We start from the raw sequence: 25,296 nt of genomic DNA on the forward strand, positions 1-25,296 counted from the left end.
ACTTATCTAGCATGTACAAGACCCTAGGGTTTGATCTTACATAACACAGAAAAAACTAAAACAAGTAAATAAAAATAAAATACTCTGCAGGTAATTTCTTCATTGTGTTTGGAAACCAATGGACATCAGTTATGATAAGTTGGGTTGAAAAATCTTGGATTTCTGGACATACTTTGAAAGAGTATGCCTCTGTATTAGAAAGCAGAAATGTAGTGGGAGGCCTGAAAAAGTATGTTTTTCAACCAAGAAGGGACTGAGAGCCAGCCTTCCAATGGGCCTTTGAGCTGTAAGCAAACACTGGGAAATGGTGAGAGTGGGGGAAGAACTCAGAAGACAACACTAAATTGCTTGCTATCCTGCAGAAGACTCACTACATTTATGTTCCCCATTTATGCTCACTGAAACTCTGTGAGATTTGTATTATCCTGTGCCCATTTTACAGATCAGGAGACTCGAGCTCAGGAACATCCAGTGATTTGCCCAAAGTCACCCAGGTAATAAGTCAGTATGCAGTGGCCTTTAGGGGAAAGAACAACAGTTCAGAAGAATGGAGTTCCAACTCGAGTCTGCCAAGAAATTAACTGCACAATCTTTAGCATTCTGAGACTCAAATGCTTTTGTACAATGAAGGAACTGGGCTAGATAATTTCCACAAACCTTAAAAATTTGACAATCTATGATTTTAAGCTGACACACTCAAGGTTTCTACCTCATGGCCTAGTTTATTTAAAATTATACATCACTGCCATTTATAATAATGTTTGGTAAAGTAGGGGTATGGATAATCTAGGTTAAGTGCTACTGCAGGAGTTGTCCATATTTAAGGTTGTTAGGGCCGGGGATTTAGTTCAGTGGTTCCGGCACCTGCCGCGCAAGCACAAGGTCCTGAGTTCAATCCCCGGTACCAAAAAAAGAAAACATATTTAAGGTTGTTATAAACATAAGAAGAAATAACCTTAATTAACGCTTTCTAAGTTCTGTTTTAGAAGAGAGGGGCTAGTTGCAATTTGACAGTGTGAAAGAGGCTTTGTGCTCTAATGCATAAGCTGTAAGGACAAGTAGCACCTTCTGGGAGACCAGATGTTAGAGGCTGCTGTGTGAGATGTCCCTAAATATTATCAAGACTATAGTAACATCTCTGTGTGCAAAATGCTCGCCCATCACTGCTTGGGATGTAGAGCACATACTAAACAGAAGACACAGATTTGCAGAATGGCTGTATAATTGTTGAACTCGTGCCTCATATAATCATAGTTAATTTTGGCAGCTGATTTTAGTTATGGGAAGTGGGAAGAGGGGGAGGGGGTGACTTCTCCTGTCCTTCAACTTCCCAGAAATGTATCAGAAATGACAGCCTATGATTGCTGCAGACAGTATCTAATTAACTGTCATTATAAAACACATGTCAGAGCCTGGGGCCTATGAGAGAACTGATGTCTAATTTCTTTCCAGAATAATAAGAGTCTCCTTTGAAACAAGCTGGTGAATGAATTTTGTCTTATTAATCAAGTTATTTCAATATGACCCCTCATTTCTCCCCTATACCTCATTTTTTTTCCTGTGGATCCCCTTCCTCTAACTATTTTGGAACTCATATTTTAGACAAGTGATGGATTTAATACAACTTCTTGTCATCTTCTGCCTAGGCAATCTCAATAAACAGTGACTGCAAAAATATGATATGGAAATGCAAGCTGTTTGTAAAAACTATTAACTCACTAATGAAACAATTATTCCTAAACAACCATGAAAATTACTTACAAGCCTTATTTTCTCTCATTTTGGCATACCACGGGATTGCAATTCTATTTTCATTCCTATTAATTAGAACAAAGAATTTATTCCTTTTCTCCTTCTATTATGCAAAAACAAGCATGGTTATTGGGAAGCTATCTAGTTTCCAATTAATTTTATTTAGGAATGAGTTGCAGAGACAGAATCATTACTGATGTCCTCTAACTAGGAGGTTAAGATGAAATGGGATCTGAATGAACATAGAAAGTAGGTAATTTCCTTCAGTTCATTTTTCTGTTCACAAGATTACTCATTGGCTTCTCCAAATGGATCCATGACATTCTGAAACTAAGCAAGCAAATGAAGCTGAATGACATAAAACAAAAGACTGTCAACTGATAGAAGTTATGTGAGATTCTACAATAATATATCCATAGTAACTCTTCCTCCACTTTAGGAGTGCCACAATACACATCTACAATCATTTATGATTTCCTGTGAATGGGGACCAAGTTTATATCTGCTTGAGTCTGGGTTTTTTTTTGGTACCAGGGATTGAACTCGGGACCTTGCAATTGCAAGGCAGACGCCAGAACCACAGAGCTAAATCCCCAGCCCTTGAGTCTGTTTTTGATAATGATCAAAGCAATGTATTTGAACTGTGTATCATGTAGCATGGAATGGAAATGAAAAGAAAAAAATAGAAAATATCACAGTATCCTGTACATTTACACGCACTGTAAACTATATGCAGACATTTGGTTACGGCCCAAATGAGCTAGTACACACTTGCAGAACACTTAATTTCAGACTCTTTCTGTTAGCTATATTTGCTCCCATCTTCCCTTCACAGGAGTAAGCAGATAATAAGGAACACTCATAATACCAAAGGTCTAAAGATAAACCTATGACTTCTGGTAAAATCAGTTCCAACTTCTGCTGAAGATTTAGCTGAGACCTAGGATACTGGTATACTGGTAAATGCTGAAAGCCTCTATTACATGATTATGAAAATGTAAAAAAAAAAGCTATAATTAAAATAGGTAATTATATTTATTTAAAAATGCTGGGATGTTTATTTCACAGTCAGAAGTAATTACTTAATTGTGACATATTCCATAGCCAATACAACTCAGTAAACTATTTATACACTGAATATTCACATTTGCTTGCCCAGGAAGTACTAAAGAGTAACTCATACTTTAAAATCAAAATGTGGATTGTATTTTACATTTTCTACAGGACTTCATCTAAAGTTTTATGTGCTACAGGCAATGGAGAGGTGGCACAGAGGATTAATAATGCTAATAGATGTTGTGAACTGGGTTGCTAAGTGAAGAACAAAAAGGAAAAAGATTTATTTGCCACATATGTATCCATTTGTCCAACCAGCACTTAATCAGCAGTAACTATGTATCAGACATAATGCTAGGTATATGAGACATACAGAAGATAGTTGAATATTTAGTAAGAGGGTATCAAACTATAAACAAAGGAGTGGACTAAATGCTAGAGGTTGTGACACCAGAAAACATGTAAGTCAGTTTTGAGGCCCTTTACCTCTTAAACCTATCTCCTCTCTGTCTTTATTTACTGCCACTGCCTTGGTTCAAGTCCTCTCATCATTTCTAACCTAGTTTACTAGTATAGTTTCCACACTACAGCAAGAGGAAATTCTCTAAAGCAGAAATTAGATGTGATGATTCATTTGCTTAAGGTCTTCCCAGTGTTCCCCAGTGCCTGGTCAGAGAAAAACAAACTTAACCAAAGTAAGTGTATTTATTATTCCTTGCTTTGGGCTACCACACCTCTGTTCATTACATGGTCCCATAGTCCATTTAGCTAAACCTTGAGGATCAGATGTACTTCAGAACTCAGGAAGGTCAGATCTTAGAAAGGTTATGGAGGCCATTTAGCATAAATTACATAACAATTCCAGTTGTTTGGGGGAGGTAGTAGCTCATACTCAAATGTCCGTATGAAAAATTATACTAAGTTCAATCTTTGGTACCAAAAAAAAATTATACTAAGAGGTTCAAATAGAAACTACATAATCTATTATAAGAGATTAAGTAATTAGTTTATAAGTAGGCAGCTAGTAAGGGACAAGGTCTAAGACAGAGTCTGCTGGTCAGTGTTACAAAGAAAATAAAACGTACAGTGGGTTAAGAGTTAACTCGAGCTACATAGATCACTAGACTCAGGAATGCAAAAGCAAACATGGGAAAGTAACAGGAGTTAGGACTTTGACCCAGAAAGCAGTTCCTTGAGCAAGAGCAGGAAGTAAACGATCCTTCCCTACATCCCAGGCCTGAGTTCAAAGAATTTGGAAAGGTAAAGTAACCAGTTTTCTTTGGAACTCTGCATTACAAAACCTGAGCCTAACTGGTTCTTTTAAACCCATAGAGCCACCTGTGATAGGTGATCTCTGGACAACTAAACAAATTCCTATGTTCTGCTTATACATATGAGACCCTAGACAAATATATCATGTAGCATCCCTCTTTTTGGGACACCTCCCATCTACTAGGAGCTTGCTTTCTTCTTATACTTTCAATAAACACTTCCCCATTAACTACATGCTTTCTATGCATGATTTAATTCTTCGACTTCGTTAGACAATGGGCTCAGTTTGTACATACTACTTCACTATCATCAGTTCAGGTCACGTATTAGTGCTTAGAGACTCATACACTAAAAACTTTCACTTTGGAATACAGAATTCTGGATAAGGAATTACATATAATTATTTTCTTATAAGTCTTCTCAACTAGATATGATTTCCTCAAGGTCAACAGATATCATCTGTTTTAAACTTCAATGCTTATTTAATGTCTGCCTTATTAGCAAACACACACTTGCTGAATAAATAGCTTCTTAAGTATGCATTGGCTACAGCTTACTTTCAATGTTTACAAACAAAACTATCAATAAGCCAATATGCACTATCACAAGAGATCAAACTATGGTTGACAGTAAGAACTGTCATATATAAAGTCTACTTTAGAGGATAACAAAGGATTAAAGAATTGCAGTATGGCCTAGTGTTTAACAGTATGGGTTCTGAAATCAGACGTGCCTGGGAATGGACCCCAGCCCTGTCAGTTGCATGATAATAAGGAAGCTGCTTCATTTCGTGAGCCATAGTTTCCTCACTGATAAACTGGATTTGCTGTAGTATCTACCTAATGAGAATATTGTTATGTAACGATAAACAGGAAAACACAAGCCTAGTGCTTAGTAGAAGTTAAATGAGACAAAACAATAGTTAACTAATATTGTGATTATAAAGTAATTACAAGAACATTGACAATGTGACTGAAACAGCTACAGGAAGGATGAAGGTGGCACTTCATAAGTATAGAGGCTGAATATGCTGATTTCACCAAGCTTATTGAAGCAATGATCTACACTTTACCAACATACAATTTGGTTACTTTCTTGATGTCTCCTCTTGGCAAAGGTGAACATATTTAAAATACAGGAGATGAAGCCAGTGAAACAAAGGCATTTTGCTTTGAGTACAGGAAAAATAATTCTCTTCTAGAAGAGGAGGTGGCAAATATAATCAAAGTGTGAGGCTCCCCGTAGTGATTACTAATAGTTCTTCAAACCTGAAAGCTAATTCTGAACAAAAATCACCTCCTTTAGATATTAAACATTCATGATAAAGGGAATAAGGGAAAAATTCAAAACTATTTTAGATTTGCTTTGTTATCTAATAAGATTGACATAATTCATTTAGAGGTTTTTCCTCATTAGAAAATAACCAAAAGTTTCTCTCAAATAAGTCTCTTCTTTCTTAAATAAATGTTAGCTATTCCCCATAGTTGTTAATAAAGAGAATACTAGGAAGAAATCATTTGTCCTTCTACATACTATATGGCTCAAGGCACAATGTGTCCAGACAGACCTTAGAATTTGGAATAAAAACCAGACACAACCTCAGGATAAAAAGATTTGATGGATCAAAACTATGTCTGTTCAAAGACTCTGAGAAAAATGGTGTATTAATTGGGAACGAAACTTTCTGCCTTAGCAACCTAACTATTGAGTAGGGGGCTGCCAAGCTCAGCTGCTATCAAATACCAAAATGTGGCTATCCTGACAATGAAAGCCCAGTTACCACTGTTCAATCAGAAACCAACATGTTTTTAAATGACCAGTGCACTGGGCCTCAGCCTCTTTATATGTAGCTCACATTTAATTTTTATAATTTTGGGGTAAACAGTAAATGTAGATATAGAAAGTGATATTGAGAAAGGTTAAATAACTGGCCCCTGTACAGTTACACAACCTTGTGTGTGGCCAGCCAGTTTCTGGTACCAGATTTCCATTCCAATAAAAATCACACAGGACAGGTTTCCATGTATTCTTCTGCCTAATTCCTAACTCATTAAGTCAAGTGTCATGGCCTGAGATTACATCCTCTTTTCTATGGTCCCACAACCCATGTTTTAAAGTTTTTCTGTAGCACTTACCAAAATATTTTGAAAGTACTAACTTACATTCTGACTTCTTCATTAGACCCTGGGCTCTGACAGAATAGGCCATGCCTGGGTCGGGATTTAGCTCAGTGCCACCGTACCTGCTAGTAAGAATAAGGTCCTAAGTTCAATCCTGGCACCAAAACAAAAAAAGAATAGGCCCTGCTTTTTTCCTCTTATACCTCATAAATAAGTGCCTAGTATATAACAGCTTATTAAAGAGTGTCTGTTGAATGGAACTGGACATATGTCTTAAATTCAGCATCAAATTTTGTGGAATTCATTAAAATGTTATCATAATCCTTTCCAGTGGTCCAGGTACAAATTTCACTTAATAAGAGAATTCTTCTCAAAAAACGCTGCATTTCCATTTAGCTAATTAAGATTTATCACTTACCTTGGTGCCAGTTTGAACTTGAAAAAGAGTTTTGATGACTTTTAGTGTCTAGAGGATACAGTTCCACTACGGGGGGGGGGAAGCGGGAGAGAGAGAGAGACAGACAGACAGACAGAGAGAGACAGATATAACCCAGGGTCCCTGTCCTAAACTGCTGATTGCCTGTTTTCAGTTGACATGGGGTCAGGACAACAGTACAGTTTCTGAAGAGCATTTTTCTAAATAACAAATTTGAAGTGCCTTATACTGACCATTAACCAAGTTTTCAAATTGTCAGACAACTGGATCCTTCTTTTTCATTCTATTTCACTTCGAACTTCTTAGTTCTGCTCTTCCCACTTAAGATGATCAATGCACTGAGAATATGCTTATGTTTCCCACCCAGGGTTTCTAAGTCGTCTTCTTTTAGTCCCTGATAAGCCCACAGAGGTTTTTATTTATATGAAGATCCCTTTCCATTCTTGGCAATCAAAGCTCAAACTGCTCAAGCCATCACCAGAGGAAACCTTCCTAGGTGAGTCTATGGGTAAACAAACACAACCCTATTTCCTCTGCACATTGTTTACAACTATTGATATCTTTATTTGAATCTAGATTTACTGAATCTCAGAGCTGTAAGAAATTGTTTACTGGACTGTGAACTCTTTGAGGTAAAAGACTATGTCTTAATTTATCTTCATCTCCTGTGCTAGCACCATACCTAGTATACAGCAGATACTCATTAATGTGAGTGAATTCAAACTCATGGTTCAGTAATTTTTAAACTATGGACCTCAGAGTACAAGATGTTTGCAGACTTGGAATAGCACAAAAGGACCTTGTGTTTCATGAAGAATAGTCACATCTTTCTCCTTTATGTTAAGTCACATATGGTTTCATGTAAGATTTCGGTTGTAAAGATTTTCCACTGTTAAAAAAGCTTGAAGAAACACTGATATTAATATATCTTTTCTCATTTGTTAATATGTTTGTCTCCTGAAATAGACCGGAAGATGATTATGACACCAGGAATTCAGCTGTGTCTAAAGAGTAAGTTTAAAACACACACACACACATACACACACACACACACACACACACACGGGCGTGCATGCATGCGCTCCTGTATGCACACACCCCACTGTTTAATTGAATTCTATTATGAACTAGATGCTTTACAATATGTTATGTCATTAGACTTCCTCTCTAGTCCTATATGGTAATCATTATTGATAATGCTATCTTTTCATTCTTTTTTTGTACTGCAGATTAAACCCAGAGGTACTCTACAACAGAACTACATCTCAGCCCTTTTCTTTTTTTCTTTGTTTTTATTTTTATTTTGGGCCGAGACTTGGTAAGTTGCCTCGGCAGGACTCAAAGTTGCATTTCTCCTGCCTCAGTCTCCCAAGTGCTGGGACTACAGGTGTGTATCATTGCACCTGGTACTAATAGCCTCCATTTTATAAAAAAAAAGAACTCTAAGGCTCATAAAACTAGCAATTTACCTTAAAAGGGTTTATTTAAAATTCATTTCTACATGGATCAAAGATCAAGTTCTTGAAAAAAAAAAGTCTTTTTTATCTGAATTGGGGAAAGTAAATAGAATAAATTGAAAAAATTTAAGTTGGCATTTTAGACAGAGAAAGTAGTTGTAAACTAAATGAAGGAAAAGAACTGGTAAAAGTTAAACCTGAATAAATGCAGGCAGATATGGAAGAAGGAGTAGTTGTGTAGTACAGAGTTCCTGCCTCCTCACTAACATAAGGAGGGGAAGTTTTTTTAAACTATCCAGTGTCCGAGAATGGTGAAAGGAAGGGGATACCTGTAGAGGTAGAAGAAATCAGAAACTGAAGAAGGTGAAGAGAATGCAACAGAAAAGACCCAGCTCCACTGAGAATCCTATTTTAATTTTAATGCAAGATGTGCAAACTTGAGAAAGCCTAGAAATATACCAGGAATTGGGTTGAGTGATCATAACTAAGGGATCTGAACAGTCTGACCATAAATGTTTCAGGGAATGTATGAGAAAGTGAACTGTATTTGTTGGCTCTTTTAGAATCATTGTCAGGTACTAATTCTCTCCCTCTCTTTTCTGGAGTAGGTGGTAAGGAGGTCTGGAATGGCAGACAAGGGTCTCTTGAAAAGATAAAATGTATCCTTCAGTAGATGAACCATGTGCAGCATGATTCAGCTGGTGGTTTGGTGATGTTAATGATTTTACTCTAAATCTTAGTCCCAATTACTAATGGATATTAAAACAACTCTATTCAATTTTAGCCAATCAAAATTCCACTGAGGTAGATAAATATTTTTAAACTACTATTCTAATGAAATGTCATCATTATTATTTTAGGAAGCATATTAAATTGGAATTTCATTTAAATAGAAAGCGAGTTGCTTTTCTTTAAAGAATTATGCTGTTGCCTGTGTTAAGCAAATAATAATTAACAAGTACATACAGTTATAATTAGCAGGGAATTTAATTAAACAAATATGCCAACATAACCAGATGCATGACAAAGTAATTGTAATATGCCTTGCCAATGTATTCTTCCCCACTTCATAGTTCTTACATAGTAATTATAAAGCTATCTCTTTTTTATTTTTTTTTACAAACAGAAGTTCTAAATACAAGTCTCCTAAAAGCCACATTCAGGTAAAAGAAAGCAAAAAAAAAAAGAAAAGAAAAGAAAAAGAAAAAGAAATCTTACTAAATGGAAAACAATGGAAAATGGAATACATTGTATCACTCAGAATTTCTGATAAATGTTCAGTTGATTTTGATTTTTTTAGCCCCATCTGAATGCTACCAGCTTTCACCATTGATTCAATTTTTGGGGGTTGTGTCCTTAAGCTGGGAAAGAAGACACTGTATTTTTAAAAGATTGATTTTACATAACCTAGAAGAAAGAATATTATCCTTAGAAAAGAAAGCAAGTCATGCAGAAATCATATGCCATTTTTGTGTCCCAAAAGAGATAGGTGAATTACCAAAGGGACAGAAATACAATTTACAGGGAAAGTAAAAATATGTATTCTTGGCCCAGGGATTTAGCTCAGTGGTTTCACCGCTTGTCTAGCAAGCACAAGGTCCCAAGTTCGATTCCCGGCACCAAAATATATATATTCTTATATAACAGGGAGGAAAGAAATGTGATGAGTTAATCTGACAGTTTCCATACAGGAAAAATTATAATATAAAGGAAAATAATTAATTCAGAAAAATACAAAAATTTAATTAGATCCTATCTAAAATAAATTCGAGTATAAATTTTGATATCACAATGATATGCTATGTAAAGATCTTAAATACTATATTCCCTTTTAATTTTTATCCTACGCATTCAAAAACTACAAATTTTTTCAGTGATCAAGAAACAAAGAGCCAGGGATGTAGCTCAGTGGTGCCATGCCTGCCTGGCAAGCGCAAGGTCCTGAGTTCAATCCCCAGTACCAAAAAGAAAAAAGAAAAGAAACAAAGAACATTCACTGTAACAGAGGAAATCTAGAGATATACAGACACTTCTAATTCTTTCTTGAATCTGCCATCCTTAGAAGCATTCCATTACACTTCAGTTTTCAAAATGAGAACAGGCCATTTGAAAATATGATCTACTCTGCTTTGAAGAAAAGAAATAACTATTCAGCTTTTTATTCCCCTCCCAATCCCATCTCTCTGTCTCTGTCTCTTTGTGTTGGGGGTTGAACTCAGGGTATTGCACACACCAGACAAACATTTTACCACTGAACTATATCCTTAGCCCTCTCAGCTTTTTAAATTTTCCATTGCACAAGCTATGTCTTTAGCAGTGATTAATTCAATCAAATGGCAGGTGGGCTATAATCATCTGTGTTCAGGGATCACTTCCATTTAAATGGAAGTGCTGAAATCAGGGGAATACTCAGTTAAATCAAAGTATAAAATCTCACTAAAAAAAAAGAGTTGCTCATTTTACAGAAAACTTGTATTCACAAACAATTTAACAATGACAGCAACAATGGCCTACTACTACCTTGGATTAGTGATCCTACCTACCTTAATTAGTTAAAAAAATTTCCTCACACTTTAGCTGATGGTTACAACACAATAGTTCCCAAGTGATTCACATCTGTATTTAATGATGTAGTAACTGAGCCTTGAAAAGGTTATATGTTCTCTCTATAGTGACAACCAAACTCAAAACCAGGTCTTTGAATTTTCAATCTTCTGTCTTCCCTAATACCTTCCAGATGTCAGATATCACACAAAGAACACAGAAGTGTGTGTGTGTGTGTGTGTGTGTGTGTGTGTTAACAAATCATCACTCTCTGAGCACATTTAGTCTTTACAACTAACCTATAAGGAAGCCATCTTGTTACCACTTACATCAGAGACAAGGGCAAAAGTCAGAAGATAAAGGAAATTCTACTGAGAGAAAAGAAAACTTTTCATGTTTCCTTATGATTCATTTTTATTTTATTTTTAATAAAATACAATTTAAATATAAAATTTAAATATACATAACGATCACAGTCATCAAAGGGAGTTTGTATCTGTATGTGGTATATCTTGATTCCTCTTTTTCTCCCAATCCTCTGCCCTCCCTTCAACTCTCCTTATTTACAAAAACTTTGTTTCCATTTTTTCTTTCTTTTCTCATTTTTTTCTTTTCTCTTCCTTCTCCCGCCTACCTCCTTCCCAATTTCCCTTTCCTTTTGAACAATTTCTTCCCATTTCGTATTATCTATTATGCATTTTTGTCCTTATTGACTTTTCAGTTTCTCACACCAGAGAGACAATGGAATATTTACACATATGTGTCGATTTATTTCATTTAAGAGTATAGTCTCAAGTTGCATCCATTTAGCTATGTCTCGTTTATCTTTCTTTATGGCTGAGTAGTTCTCCATTGTATAATAAAATACATCTCTTTTTATCCATTCATCAGTTGATGGAAATTTGGGTTGTTTCCAAGATTTAGCTATTACAAACTCTTTCCCCATAAACATGTGTGTGCATATATCATGGTGGTATGATACTTTTAATTCTTTTGGGAAGATAACTACTAGGGGACTAGCTGGCTCAAATGCTACCTCTAATACTAATTTTTTGAACAATATCCACACTGATTTCCACAATGGTTGCAATAGTCTACACTCCTACCAACAGTGGAGCAGTTTTTTATTTTAAATGAATTAAAATGTTATATACATGTACCACAAGGAATGTAATCATTATATACTGCAAACATGCACTAATAAAAAATAAAAAATAAGGTGCCAGGATTTAGCTCAATGGCACCATGGCTGCCTCGCAAGCACAAGGTCCTAAGTTCGATCCCTAGTAACAAAAAATAAATAAAAATAAATAAATACAATTTTAAAAATCAAAACAAGACTAAGAAACTTTCAAGTAATTTTGAGAGCTCCCTTAGCTGGTAATTTCTGGGACTGTGGAGGCCATTAAAATCAGAAATGTCCAGTAGAAACCTGTCATACTGCTTTTAAGGAACTCTTAGTTACTCTACAATTCTCCCCTCTGGCTTCTGCAATAAACACAAAGGTAACTATCCTCTTTGGAAAGGGTTTCCTGTTACAATTTTTTGGCTAGATACTCAAAGTCATAGTTTTTAACTCCTCAGGATAGACAAATATAGGGCAGTGAAAAAACTTGCCCCAAACTTTCATTTGTTGGAGCTTAGTGACTTACAAAGAGATAGCATTTATAACTGGCTCTTGGTCTTGATGGTATGTATGTATGTATGTTTGTATGTATGTATTTGCCTTCTAGGGATTGAACTCAGGGCCTTGCACCTGCTAGGCAAGTACTGTACCTCTGAGCTACATCCCTAGCCCTCTTTATTTTGTGAGTCTCACTAAGTTGCCCAGGCTAGCCTCAAACTTGTAGCCTTCTTGCCTTAGCTTCCCAAGCAGCTGGGATTATAGGTGTGAGTTACCATGCTTGGCTCTGAACCTTATTTTAACTGTACCCAAATATCATTTATGAGAGTCTGCCCCTAGAAAGCAGAGGCTTCACTAGGATGCTGAGGCTCAGGTAAGAACAGCAACAGTGGATATGTGTTGAGACTAGGAATTTGTTTTCTCCCAGGGATAACCCCAATGAATGACTCTCCATATTAGTATTTCTCAAAATGTGGCTTCCAGATCCACAGCATCAACACTACTGGGAGAATTTAGAGATGCATATAGAGCTTTGGCCAGGGAGATTTTGTACTAACATTATAAACTAGAGTCCATCAAACAATTATTTTGAATGCCCTCTGTTATGGTTTAGATATAAAATGTCCTCCAAAAAACGCATGTGTTTGGAAGGTGATTGGATGACAGAAGATCTATACTTATTAGTTAATTTAGTCACTGATCAATTCAGTAACTGAATGTGTCCTTAGGAGGTGGGACCTGGTTGGAGGTGGGTCCCTGGGGACATGACAGGAATGGTATGTTCTTGTCCCCACATCATCTTTTTCCTTTCTGCTTCCTGGGTGCCATGGGTTGAGCACTTTCCTTAGTCATACCCCTCTGTAATATTGTTTCTGCCTTAGAGCCAAACAAGCATGTACTGAATCCTTAGAAATGTGAGCCAAAATAAACCTCTCTTCTTCTAAGTTACAGGTGTCCTGTATTTTATCCCAGAGATGGAAAAGCTGACTAAGCATGCTCCCATACTATAAAGAACATGTATTAATAATTACTAATATATAGTATTACTAATATAAAGTGACATTTATATATGCTAAGTGCATAACAAATGAAAAGTAGAAAGATTACTTTTTGTCAAAGTTAATACACTATCAAATTTTGATATAGTTTGTCTTTTTTCTATGATTATAAATTTTTTTAAACAATTATGATCATATTGTGTATACAATTCTGAAACTATTCACTTTTTCATTCTGGATACTTTCCATTGACATTAAAAACAGGTGAATACTAGTTTAATTACTACATAACACTGCATGCTATAGATATATCATGATTAATTCACCATTTCACTATTGCAGCATTTAGTTGTTTCCAATTTTCTGTTGTTATAAACGACCTGTGATGAACATATTTATAAAAAATATTTATTCACATACCAGTGTACTACTTTGGTGTAAGTATCTGCAGGTAGAAAACATTGAGTTTAAATATTTCCACAAATATTTACTAGTTGTATTAATCCATGCTACTACCAGTAGAATATTAAAGACTATTGTTGGCTATTTCACAAAAGTAAGTAAATTATTTCTTTGTTAAATTTTGGTTCCTAGTGAAATCGACTTTTTTATACATTCCTCAGCCATTATGATAGTTCTGCATATTATCTGTTCTCATCTTTTTTTCCCTTTTCAAGTTGTCATATTTTTATAGGTAAAATCAGCAATTTTATACTATTCAAACCTAACAGCTTAACTTTCAGAATTCTTAAACTGTATCACTTCCATAGCGCAATTCTAAAGTTGTATCACTTATACAATGATAGAATTCTTGGGAACACTAGACATATATACATAAAAAGAACAAAAAATACACATTACTATTCTCAATACCATTTTGGATCCCCTTCAAATCTCTAACTCTTCACACAACCAAGACTCCACTGGGATTATAACGTTTTGGACAGGCAGACAGACAGATGCAGACAAAAAAAAAAAAGGAGCATAAGAGAACCAAGCTCAGGAAGATAGTGAGGTTTCAGAGAGGCAGTGAGTCCACATATCTCTTCATGTGCTTTTTTCTCATGCTTTCTTGGCAAGCCACTTCAATGAAGTTACACATGAGGAGGGTGAAGAAACACTTTACTAGCAAAAGCCATCCCAGTATGCTGTTTGGTTAGTAGAGGCATAAATGAATGGATCCATATAAAAGTGTTTGCTTACAACTAGTACTGCAAGTAAGTCTGCACAGGGACATGGTTAGAAATGAATAAAATCATATAGAGAACTTACTCACCAACTATTTGCTCAGTCAAAAAAGTTGATTTGCACAGGTGGGATGAAGGAGCCATGAACTCATCTATATCTTTCAGACAGCTGGAGTCTAGCCCTAGTTCTGTCACCTAAACTAGTTGTGGGACCTTCACTGAATCAATAGCCAATCTATGAATCAGTTCATTCTTCTGTAAAAAGAGACTCTACAGTATCTTTCCAGTTCTAAATTCTGTAAATGCATTGACAATTGAATAATACTACTGACTGCTTCTTTTCTGTACTCTGCATTTGGTAATAGTACATTTTTATCAAGGGAGACTCAGCAAATCTTTCAAAGTAGGCTCTTAGGCACCCTTAAATTCTCACATATGCTAGAAAATACAAGGCTTTTTATGAGTTTCATGTGTCTGTTTCAAATGTTTTAGAAGAATAGTGTTATCCAAACTAATTAAATCATTTCATCTGTGTGGCTCTATGCAATTGTTGGGATTTTTCCAAAAATGCTCCTTAGAGTATCTTCTGCTTACACTGTTTTGTTCAAAACTTCAGAGGTAAACATCAACAGAGAATGTTAATCTCCTTTTAAGACTTCTTAATTAGGGAAGGTTGAAGCACCTGTAGATTTACTGCTAAACTAAATTCTCAATTTACACGTTTATTTGTGGATTCTGTATCCACAAGCTGAATACATGCTAGTTTTGGTGCAGGGTTATAAATACACCATCTTATTTTTGTCATCAAGTTGTAATGCTGGGTATTATGGGTCAAATAATAATAAGATAAAACCCAAAAGATAAACCCAACAGATATCAATCTGTTTTTCTGTTAAAATTTTGTTGTATCAGATACTGCCCAAAATGAGTATTTTCAATGCTTTATAAATATTTTGGGACACAGAACTTTCTGTTGACTAGATAAAAAGCCCCTTTTAAATCAGCCTGATAGGACATTAAGCATACTGTGCTATATTTGAACTTGTTTTTCTCAGGAAAGATTTTGTAGTATAGTGGAAATAATAATGACAGACTGAAGACCTCAGTTCTAGCTTTGGTACCTGGGCTTCTTCTAAAAGAGGCACAGAATGGTGCAAAGTCAAGCCAAGGGAAGTAGTCACCAAAGCTAGAAAACAAACCACAAGTGCCACGTACTCAGTTGTGCAGTAAGAACAGTTACACAGAGGATGAAGAGTAGAGATATGCTCTAGAAGATACTATATTCTGACATTTGAAAGCAACAGATTTCTAGCAATTTTGTAAGTCACCCTCCCCACTCCTATCTTATTCCAGAAACAGATACTCTATTAAGGCAAATAATGGTATATATGCTTCCATATCTCATCCCAATATGAATCAAAATAATATTCTGAAAAGTTTTGTTTTAAAAACATTACACATTATACTCAAATATGATCGCTGAAAACACACACCCACACCCACACACACCCACACAATACCAAAATGCTACTTTCTTCACAACAAGGACTAAACAAATATGGAGTCTTCTGAATGTCTGTTATATAAATTTGCTCTGATTTTTAAAACTTTTAAAATTTTGCTGCGCTAAGACTATTGCCAGAGAGAAATGGAAAGTAGATGAGTCTACTGTCGTCTTTACACTTTATTTTCTTCTACTGCATTCCTTCTTACATTCTGACCATCGCCTCTCCACCCAACATCCATGGACTGAAGGCATTTTTCCTTCCTTGTTTACCTCAACTTTCATGTGAACTTCAACTGAATAGGAACCTTCTATTCTTAGTTACCTTCAGTAACTAAGTTATCCTAGGCTGTAAGTATCTGATAACAATTTTATGTATACTGGTGATAGAGACAGGTTTAGATGTCTAAGCAGTCACACTACCAGGTCTTAACTCTGCCATTTACTCTTGTGCAACCATGAAAAAATAATGTAATATTGTTAAGCATGAATCTCATCTCTAAAATGACAAAGTTTCTAGGCCAGTGGTGGCAAACCTATAGCACGCATGCCACAGCTGGCTGTTTGTTGTCACTGAAAGCTCTAAAAGGTTCACTATCACTGTCTTAAGAGATATAGCATTGAAATGACAAAATACACATAAAGCCACTCCAGATCTGTGCCCGACACAGAAAATGCCCAGTAAATTAACACATTATTTTAGGATATCATTAATAGGTTTTAAATATTACCACTTCATCATTTATTAACCCTTCCCAGAAATGCTTCCATCTTAAAAGAAAATTCTTCAGAGAAATAGTATCTTAATCCAATATTCAAAGAAAAAAAAAAAGGATTAGGTACTTATATAAATTGGGAAGTGCTGGACTAAATAAAACCAAATGGATTTTTTTTTGAAATGTGGAGTTTTAGAACATTTATTATTTTAGGTTATAATGAACTGCCAAGAATGGGATTAGTAATAGTATTTTCCAATTTTACTCTCATTTGATTACAGAACACATTCCTTGCCTAGAATACCTTCTACCATCTTGCAAAACAACAGAATTCTACAGAACACAATTTAGTGCAAAATGCGTTAATGTAGAAGATTTTAATAGTGGAATCTGAAGGACTAACAGAGGGAGGAGACTTTGGACATGGAAGGGGTCCTTTAATCCAAAGTGTTTCATCACATTTAAAACTGCCTACCTTATCAATATCCTACTAGAATCCCCTTTTTATTCCTCGCCATCCACCAAAAATGCCTGAAAACTTCAACATTTCTTAAGCATTTGAAACTGGCAAAGTACTTTAATTCTTGATTTTCCCTGATGAATCACAAAATCTTTAGCCTCTTTACAATCTACAGAATGAAGAGGCACACACTATCCAAGGGGGGATATATTTTAGTAAGGTTATTAAATTTCAAAGATTAATAAAGAATCATGCTGGCATTGGGCAAGAAAAATTAATTAAGATGTACACAAACATGATTTTCACATATAATGTTAGGATTGTTAAATATGAATCCATTTAAGTCATTAAAAAGTATATACATGTATATGAAATATAAATGAGAAAGAATGAACATGTGAATGATTCAACTTCCCATTCCTGTGACAAAATATGTGCAATAAACCACTTATAAAAAAGAAAGATTTATTTTGGCTCGTGGTTTTAGAGGTTTTAGTCCATAGTCTTTTGGCCTTGGATCTTTCTGAGCCTGTGGCAAGGCAAAATATCACAGAGGTGAGTGCACTGGGAAAAGTATGATAGAGGAAGATGCTCATCTCCAGGAATTCAGAAAGCAAAAAATAACAGAGAGGATGAGCCCAAGCTCCCACTATCTCCTTCAACGTTAGCCCCAATGACTAATTTCCTTCCACTAGATCCACTTCCTAAAAGGTTCTACCAGCTCCCAACAACACCAGTATCTGGAGACCAAGCCTTTAAAACATGAGTCTTTGGGGGACATGTAAAATCCAGAATCTGGGCTGGGGATTTAGCTTGGTGGCACTGCACCTGCCTCACAAGCTCCAGGTCCTGAGTTTGATCCCTGGCACCGAAATAAATAAATAGATAGATAGATAGATAGATAGATAGATAGGTAGATAGATAGATAAGATCCAGAATGTAACAACATGTTCATCCTCACTACTTGCACTGTATCTGTACACTATTACAAATATACACCAATGGGTTTCTATGATTTTCTCCCAAACACAGAGCTCCTCAGGAGCTGAGGCCTGGCCTTTAAGCCATCTTTGTATTTCTAGTGTCTGGGATTTCACAGGCAACAATAAATTATCCATCTGATTCAATAAATAAACTATGTATTGATTTAATTATTTTCTAGTAGTATCATGACTTTCTGACAGGGTCACGGTTGCTAGTAGTACCACTAAAGATGTTTCCTTCACAGCTCAGCAATTCAGAATTCTCTCAATTCAACAACAACAGCAACAACATCAAAAGCAGCCATTAATATGATCTTTAACCTGTCTAAATAAGAAAGCAGGCTCTGGAGCAAAGGGCCTGAGTTCAAATACTGTCTCTTACTTGCTATGTTAACTTAAGCAAGTTAAACACTTATGCTTTTAACATTCATTCTCTGTATTTGTTTCAAAATGGGGGTGACAAAGAGTCAATCAGGATTAAAGGAGTCAGTCATTCTAAAGGTACATAGAACAATGTAAGTTATATGCAAAGACCACTGTCAGGACTTAGGACCAATCATTCAAAACCAAACTGATGGGGGGGGCCGGTTATTGAACAAATATTTAGCTGGAATTTAGATCCATGAATATTTGTGTTAGTCCAGGTCTGAATTTTGTAAGAATGTTAGTATATAAAAGAGTTTTCTACAAATAATGAAAGAAAGACATCCCATGGGTATTGTTACTCATTTTAAGCTATCATTTAATTCAAGCTGAGACTTGATGGCATTTAAAAGCCTCTCAGAAGAATCCACCAAACAGTTTTGATTCCAAAATTCCTCTGGAAAAGAGCTGTTTGACAATTTTCTCTTATCTTAGCCTGATGATTTTCCAAAGCTTAAGCATCCTTATGACATTCCTTTAAACATCTAAATAAAAAGTAAACATAGTCTACACATTTTAAAAAATGAGCCACTTCTTATTTTTTTCCCCAAACTATCTTCACCTCCCCTTCTTTAACTCAGCAGAAAAATCCTGAGCCATTTAACTAGGCCTTGAATGAAACTTATGTTCAATAACACATATTTGAAATTATATCATTTTCTCCTGCAATTTCATTTTAATGTAGGATCTACTACTATCTTCACCTATAAGAAGAGGGCCCTGGAAAAAAGGATAGCATCATCCATGTTAAGGCATAATGTTAACATCTGCTTATCTGTTTACACACAGAAAATGAAATCTTGAAGAGCTAATTTCACAGAGTTTTAAATAATATACGGTGAAGCCAGGAAACATTTAGTCTTTAATACCTATTTTAAAGAAGCACCTGGATAGCTTTGATCTTGCCTATTTTCCCCTTCCTATTCTATAAGGCTGAGTTTAGCATTTCCATTACAATAGCTCCAAGAGTCACTGTTTTTGACTACAGTGATTTCCCTTAAAGGAATCATCAGATCAGACTCAAATATTTTTAAATTATTTGAGTCAATATTTTATGTAACTTTCCAACGTATTTCAAACATGCTTTTCAGAATTTCTTCCCATTTTCTATTTTCTTAGTTGCACTGTATGAGAGTAAAAGAAGTTTTACCCCATCATAGAGAAGGAATGGCAGCTATTTGGATCAAATATTTCATGTGGTGTCAAGACAAGAAAAAATTAAAGCGAGAACATCTGGGACACGATATAAGGAGCTTAGAGTGGTGCAATACACAGTGAAGATAAGTGAGAAGACCTGTACTGTGCCTATTTGTACAGAGTCTACAGCAGAGTAGACATTCAGAAAATGCAATTAGGTGCTACTCTTATTTTTCTATAATTCCTTTAAAAAATTCTCAACAAAGGGCTTACTGATTACTTCAAATGGCTTTCCAACTTTGTTTTAAGAATTAATATATTATCAAGTAGGTCTTACGGAAATAAAACTGGAGAACAGAGGATTTATTAGAATTTATTTTCCAATTATTCTCACTCTGATTCACAGCAACTGCATTTTGTTTTTTGTACTGGGGATCGAACTCAGGACCTTACGCTTGGGAGGCAGGCAGCAGCACCACTGAGCTAAATCCTCGGCCCCACTACATTATGTTTTTAAAAGACTAAGTTGATAGAGGAAGGTATACAAGAGAAATCCAGGGTCAATCTTTTTCAGTAGAAAAAAGATCATCACCAATATACATTTACTGACAAGCAGCTGTGAGAATATGTTAAAAAAGATTTATAATATAAACCATCCCTCCTTGTGAAGAGTAAGGGTAGGCTGGGGATTTAGCTCAGTGGCACCATGCCTGCCTCGCAAGTGCAAGGTCCTGAGTTTGATCCCTGGGTACCAAGAGTAAAGGTATGTATATAATAAAACAAAAAATGCAAAGGAAACCATCAATACAGTGACTTTGAATATCTTTAGAACTGGATCTTACAGAGAATACTTAGTTGCCCTTCTAAACTTTAAGAAAAAAAAGAGAAAGTTATTATTAAATATGTAATGATTATCTTCTTTGTTAGCATTAAATTTAAAGTAAAATTAAGATGGATTTTAAAATGCTACATATCATATTTCATAGTACATCAAAGAACCTGTATAATTAATGAGTATGGTACATTTATGATGACTAATCAGTTTATCACAGTAAAAAGTTTTAACAGTTTATAGTAGCAGATGTATCTTCACTCTACTCCCCATTCCTCTGACCACCCCTTAAATTGTTTTGCTCCCTGATGTGGAGTTCCTTGTGACACCCAGTGGGTCAATGTCTACTCTGTTGTCTGGGGTATGGGAGGGGGGACAAAAGGCTGCTAATTCTAAGGAGCTGGAAAGTCTTGAAGACAAGATGTTTTGCCAACTGGAGCAGAGATGGACCTCACTGGGAAAACAAGGAAGCTCTCCAGAGCAGATAAAAGTTAATTATTCTGCCAAACTTGTCATGATGCCTTGCTTGCCTGCCTTGCTACCTAAAACAAACATTGGTGCTCAGCAAAACAATACTGCCTTTGTTGTTTCTCAGTAAATCTAGGGGTTTGAGTTTCTTTGGGGTTTCACTCCATTTTGGTGAAGACCCCTGGCCCCCTGACAAAGATATTCTGGCTCTCATGTCTTCATTCATCTCTCTTAACAGGGTTTGCTGGCCCAAACCCAACACCTGAGGTATCACCCATCTCTTCTTCACTTTCTATGGAGTTTAAGTACTATCATGGGTTAAAGTAGCACCTAAATACTTATAACTCCTTTACATACGTGCTGCTTCCCTTTTGAGCTCTTGAGAGATACTCCTAATTAACTAATGCACTTCTGTTGCCACAAATTTAAAGCTAAACTTTATTTCTCCAGAAATCTATTCCTATTATTATAGTTTCTACTTCAAACAAAGGTTCTGCAATATACTCAGCTGCCTAGGGGAGAACTTCTGATCAACTTTGCCTCTTTCTTTACCTCCAACGGCTGGTTAAGACCTGTCAATTCTACTGACAAAGACCCCTTACCTCAGACCTACTGAAATGATTATTTTGATCATTTTGGTCCTAAACACTTCTCAGCCAAACTATTATAAACTATCCTCACTACCTTTGTTTTTACCCCATACAAAATATTCTCTATACTACTACCATGTTACTGTGGGGCTAGAAGATGAAAAGATTAAGTGAGTAGCATAAACAAAGAATGTAGATTTGGGGCACATTGTAAGGATTACGTCATTTTCTACTCCCTTTCCTTACCATCTTTAAGTTCAAATTAGATCAAATAATTCTGACTTAAGTCTTTAAATACTCCCTATTTGATGAAATCCAAGTTACAATCTCTATATAAAATGTGCCCTCAGATTTATAGCCTTGGGCACTTCTCCAGCCTCTTATTCATACCTCTAAATACACTCAGCACATGAGCAGTGAGTAATATGTACTTGTGCAAATGTATGAGGTTATTTCCAACTTTAGAGTTTCTATAAGTTGAATCTTCAGGCTAGAATGTGCTCCTTTCCTTGTTCACCTACAAAACTCGTTGCCATCCTTTAAGATTTAACATATATAGCTGGGGATAGTGATGCATGCCTATAACTCCAGCTATACTTGGGAGGCTGAGTCAGGAGGATCACAAGTTTGAGGCCAGCCAAGGCAACTCAGCAGGCCTCTGTCTCAAAATAAAATAAAGGGCTGGGGATAAAACTTGGCAGAGTACACCCTAGCATGCACGAGGCACTGGGCTCATCATTAAAAGGAAGATATAACATATGTGATATAATGTTAACTGAACCTTTCTGGACCTCCATAAATAAAGATCATTTAATCCCTACAGTGTACCTCTGCAACATTAATTTTATCTTGCTATAACTACTAGATATTTATATATTTCATTTCTAGAGACTTTGTTTCTTGTTTATGTTTACTTATAACCTAAGGTCAATTCTAAATTTTTAAGTATTTTTTTGCTTAAATAATATCAAATATCTAATATGTATAATTCTTGAGTGTGTTAACAATACAAACATGAATAAGTTCAAGGCCCTACCTCTGAGACCACAGAAACGTAGCAGATTCAAAAAATTGTTACAATGAGAACAGCAGCATTGGTCTTAGCACAGAAAGGTTAGTTCAGCTTTTTCATATGCATATTACCAATAGATCAAAGATTCCTGTATTTATACATTGCATTTGTTTATTTTCTCAAGAAAGGCCTTTTGCAAAAGATTAAGTTCTTTCATCTTTGGAAGAGATGGTCAATGTGATAGGAAAAAGCCATCAAGTATTCCACAGCATGGGCATAAAATGGCTGTCAGAAAAGCAAGAGTGACCAAATCCCAGAGAAAAGAAGCCAACTGAAGGGGGATAGCATTAGCAACACATGAACTTGGAGGCAGGAATACATGTGGGACAAAGTGTGACAGCATCCATTGAGTGTTTAATGTGAACAGAATTAAGAAAATGTTCCAACATTTGCTAAGGGCAGTAAAACATGGCCTATTTATTCTTGTTTCTCATCTTCCATGAAGCTATCCGTGAAACTTACACTTATTTGTTGGGCAAAGTTTCTCCTGATTCTCTTAGCCCCCACCCATTTCTCAACCCGGCAAAAAAACAAAAAACAAAAACCAAAAAACTTCAATGATTTCCCTTTGATTTTTTTCCTTGTATTGTTCTGTAGCATTTTTTTTCTTTTTTGTCCATATGTTTTTACTTGTGTATTTTAGAAAACTTTGTATTCTCCAAAAATAGATCTTTAGTTTTGCCACTGAACAACTTCAGCAATAGTCCATAATCCCCTCATCTATCAGCTGCTCCTCTCTCAAGGACCACACTATCTTGGCCACAGTTTTAAAGCTCGATTCCCAACAGCATTAACCACCACAAACATTTTTACTTTACATATATAGGTTGAATGTTCCTTATCCAAAAATCCAAAATCAGAAATGCTCCAAAATTCAAACCCTTTTGAGCACCAACATGATTCCACAAGTGGAAAATTTGATCTCATGAGCTAGGTTTAGATGTTGGATGTCCCCACAAAGGCTCACGTGTGGTCTTCATGGTGGTTGTACTGAGGTGGTGTGAATCTTTAACAGACAAGGTCTAGTGGGAAGTCCTTAGGCAACTGGGATATGCCCTAGAAAGGGATTAAGGTGGTACTCATGTGACTCTTTGGCAGTTTTTGCAAGTGGGTGGTTATAAAAAGGAACAAACTTAGTTCCTCTATCCTCCCCTGGCTTCCAGTCTGAGATGTGATCTCCCTTTTCCCACATACACTCCTGCTATTGTATTCCACCATGATGTGACACAACCAACAGCGCCCTCAACAGATCTAAAATTTTCTATAGGCCCCATGTCATTGAACCTTCAGAACTGTGAGCTAAATAAATTTCTTTAGTTACTTTAGTTATTTTTGTTGTAGTAACAAAAAGCTTTGTTTCATGCACAAAATTATTTAAAATACTGAAATGAAAGGAGAAAGGACAGGAGGGAAAGGGGATGTAAAAAAGAATTAAGATGTATCATGTACATGTACCAACTCCCCAGGATGAATGTAATCATCATGTACTTCAAACATATACTAACAAAAATAAAAATTAAGAAAAATAAAATATTCTAATAAAATTACCTTCAGGCAATGTGTATAGGATGTACATGAAACATACATGAATTCTGTGTTTCGACTTGGGTCACATCCCTAACATATCTTAGTATGTATATAAGCAGTCCAAAATTTTTTTTAAAATCCAAAAATCCAAAAAATTTCTCGTCCCAAGCATTTAAGATAAGGAGTACTTAACCTGTATCTCTTACAGAAGACATTGGTGAGCTATGAATGGTGCTGAGTTTCTATCTAGGAAAGACTAAATAAAACCATGATAGTCCAGGACTTAAGACACTAGAGAGCAATGGATACTTTGGAAAAAGTGTTTTAGATAAGAAATCTTTAAATATACTGAAGCCTCACTATGCTTGACATATAAAATATTAATAATAATGACTCACTATTTAAGGCAAATAGAATCCAGTATCTTGGCAAGAAGAGAACAAGAGGAAACAGATATCATAAACATAGGCTCTGTAATTTGGATTCCAAGGTCATTTTAATATAACTCTCCATTCTCTGCTGACAATTAGAAAATTTCATTAGACCTTGTGACTTTCCTTGGCTTCAGATGAAGTTCCAGCCATCTCAATCTCAGAGGCTTGTTTGTATAGTACTCAGGGCATCAAAATTCACTGATAAAGAAAAACGCAACTACCTTGTGGAAGGCCAAGAAGGAGAACAATAATGAGTTTAAAAAGTAGCTAGGGTTCTTTGTTATCTACTGAATCTCAAAGAACTGTTAAAGGAGAAGTAATTTACTTTGGGAAAAAAAATTAACCATTGGTTTGATGTCAAAATACTAGCTCATACTTGATCTTGCTCAGTGCTTCTGCTAGGAAATTTTAGACATTATATTATCTTTGTTACATGTGATGTGATTGGATTTACTTAATGACACAGATCAAACAAGATTCAAAACAAGTTACAGTTTTAGAGTTCTTCAATGTGATTATGCACAAAGCTTTTCAACACTGGCCACCCATCCATCAGGACTTGGAGACATGGGAAAAATTATAAAGTTATCCATCTGGAGAGTATCTTTCCATTTTATCATCTCTCTGGATTCCATTAAAGAATCTACTGGTGAGAGCAGTGATTCGCAAAAACAAAGAAAACCAGGGCACTAGAATCCCCGGAA

At 35.7% G+C, this 25,296-nt stretch overlaps 1 protein-coding gene across 8 annotated transcripts in view; it reads right to left on the minus strand.

The window, feature by feature from the left end:
* Exoc4 (exocyst complex component 4) overlaps positions 1 to 25,296 on the minus strand; it is an 816,538-nt gene that overhangs the window by 293,129 nt on the left and 498,113 nt on the right. The gene's annotated exons all lie outside the window — the stretch shown is intronic.

The sequence above is a fragment of the Heterocephalus glaber genome, unplaced genomic scaffold, assembly GCF_053883595.1.
Source record: "Heterocephalus glaber isolate CG9 unplaced genomic scaffold, H.glaber_assembly_v1.0 deba00000546, whole genome shotgun sequence".
NCBI classification, from domain to species: Eukaryota; Metazoa; Chordata; class Mammalia; order Rodentia; family Bathyergidae; genus Heterocephalus; species Heterocephalus glaber.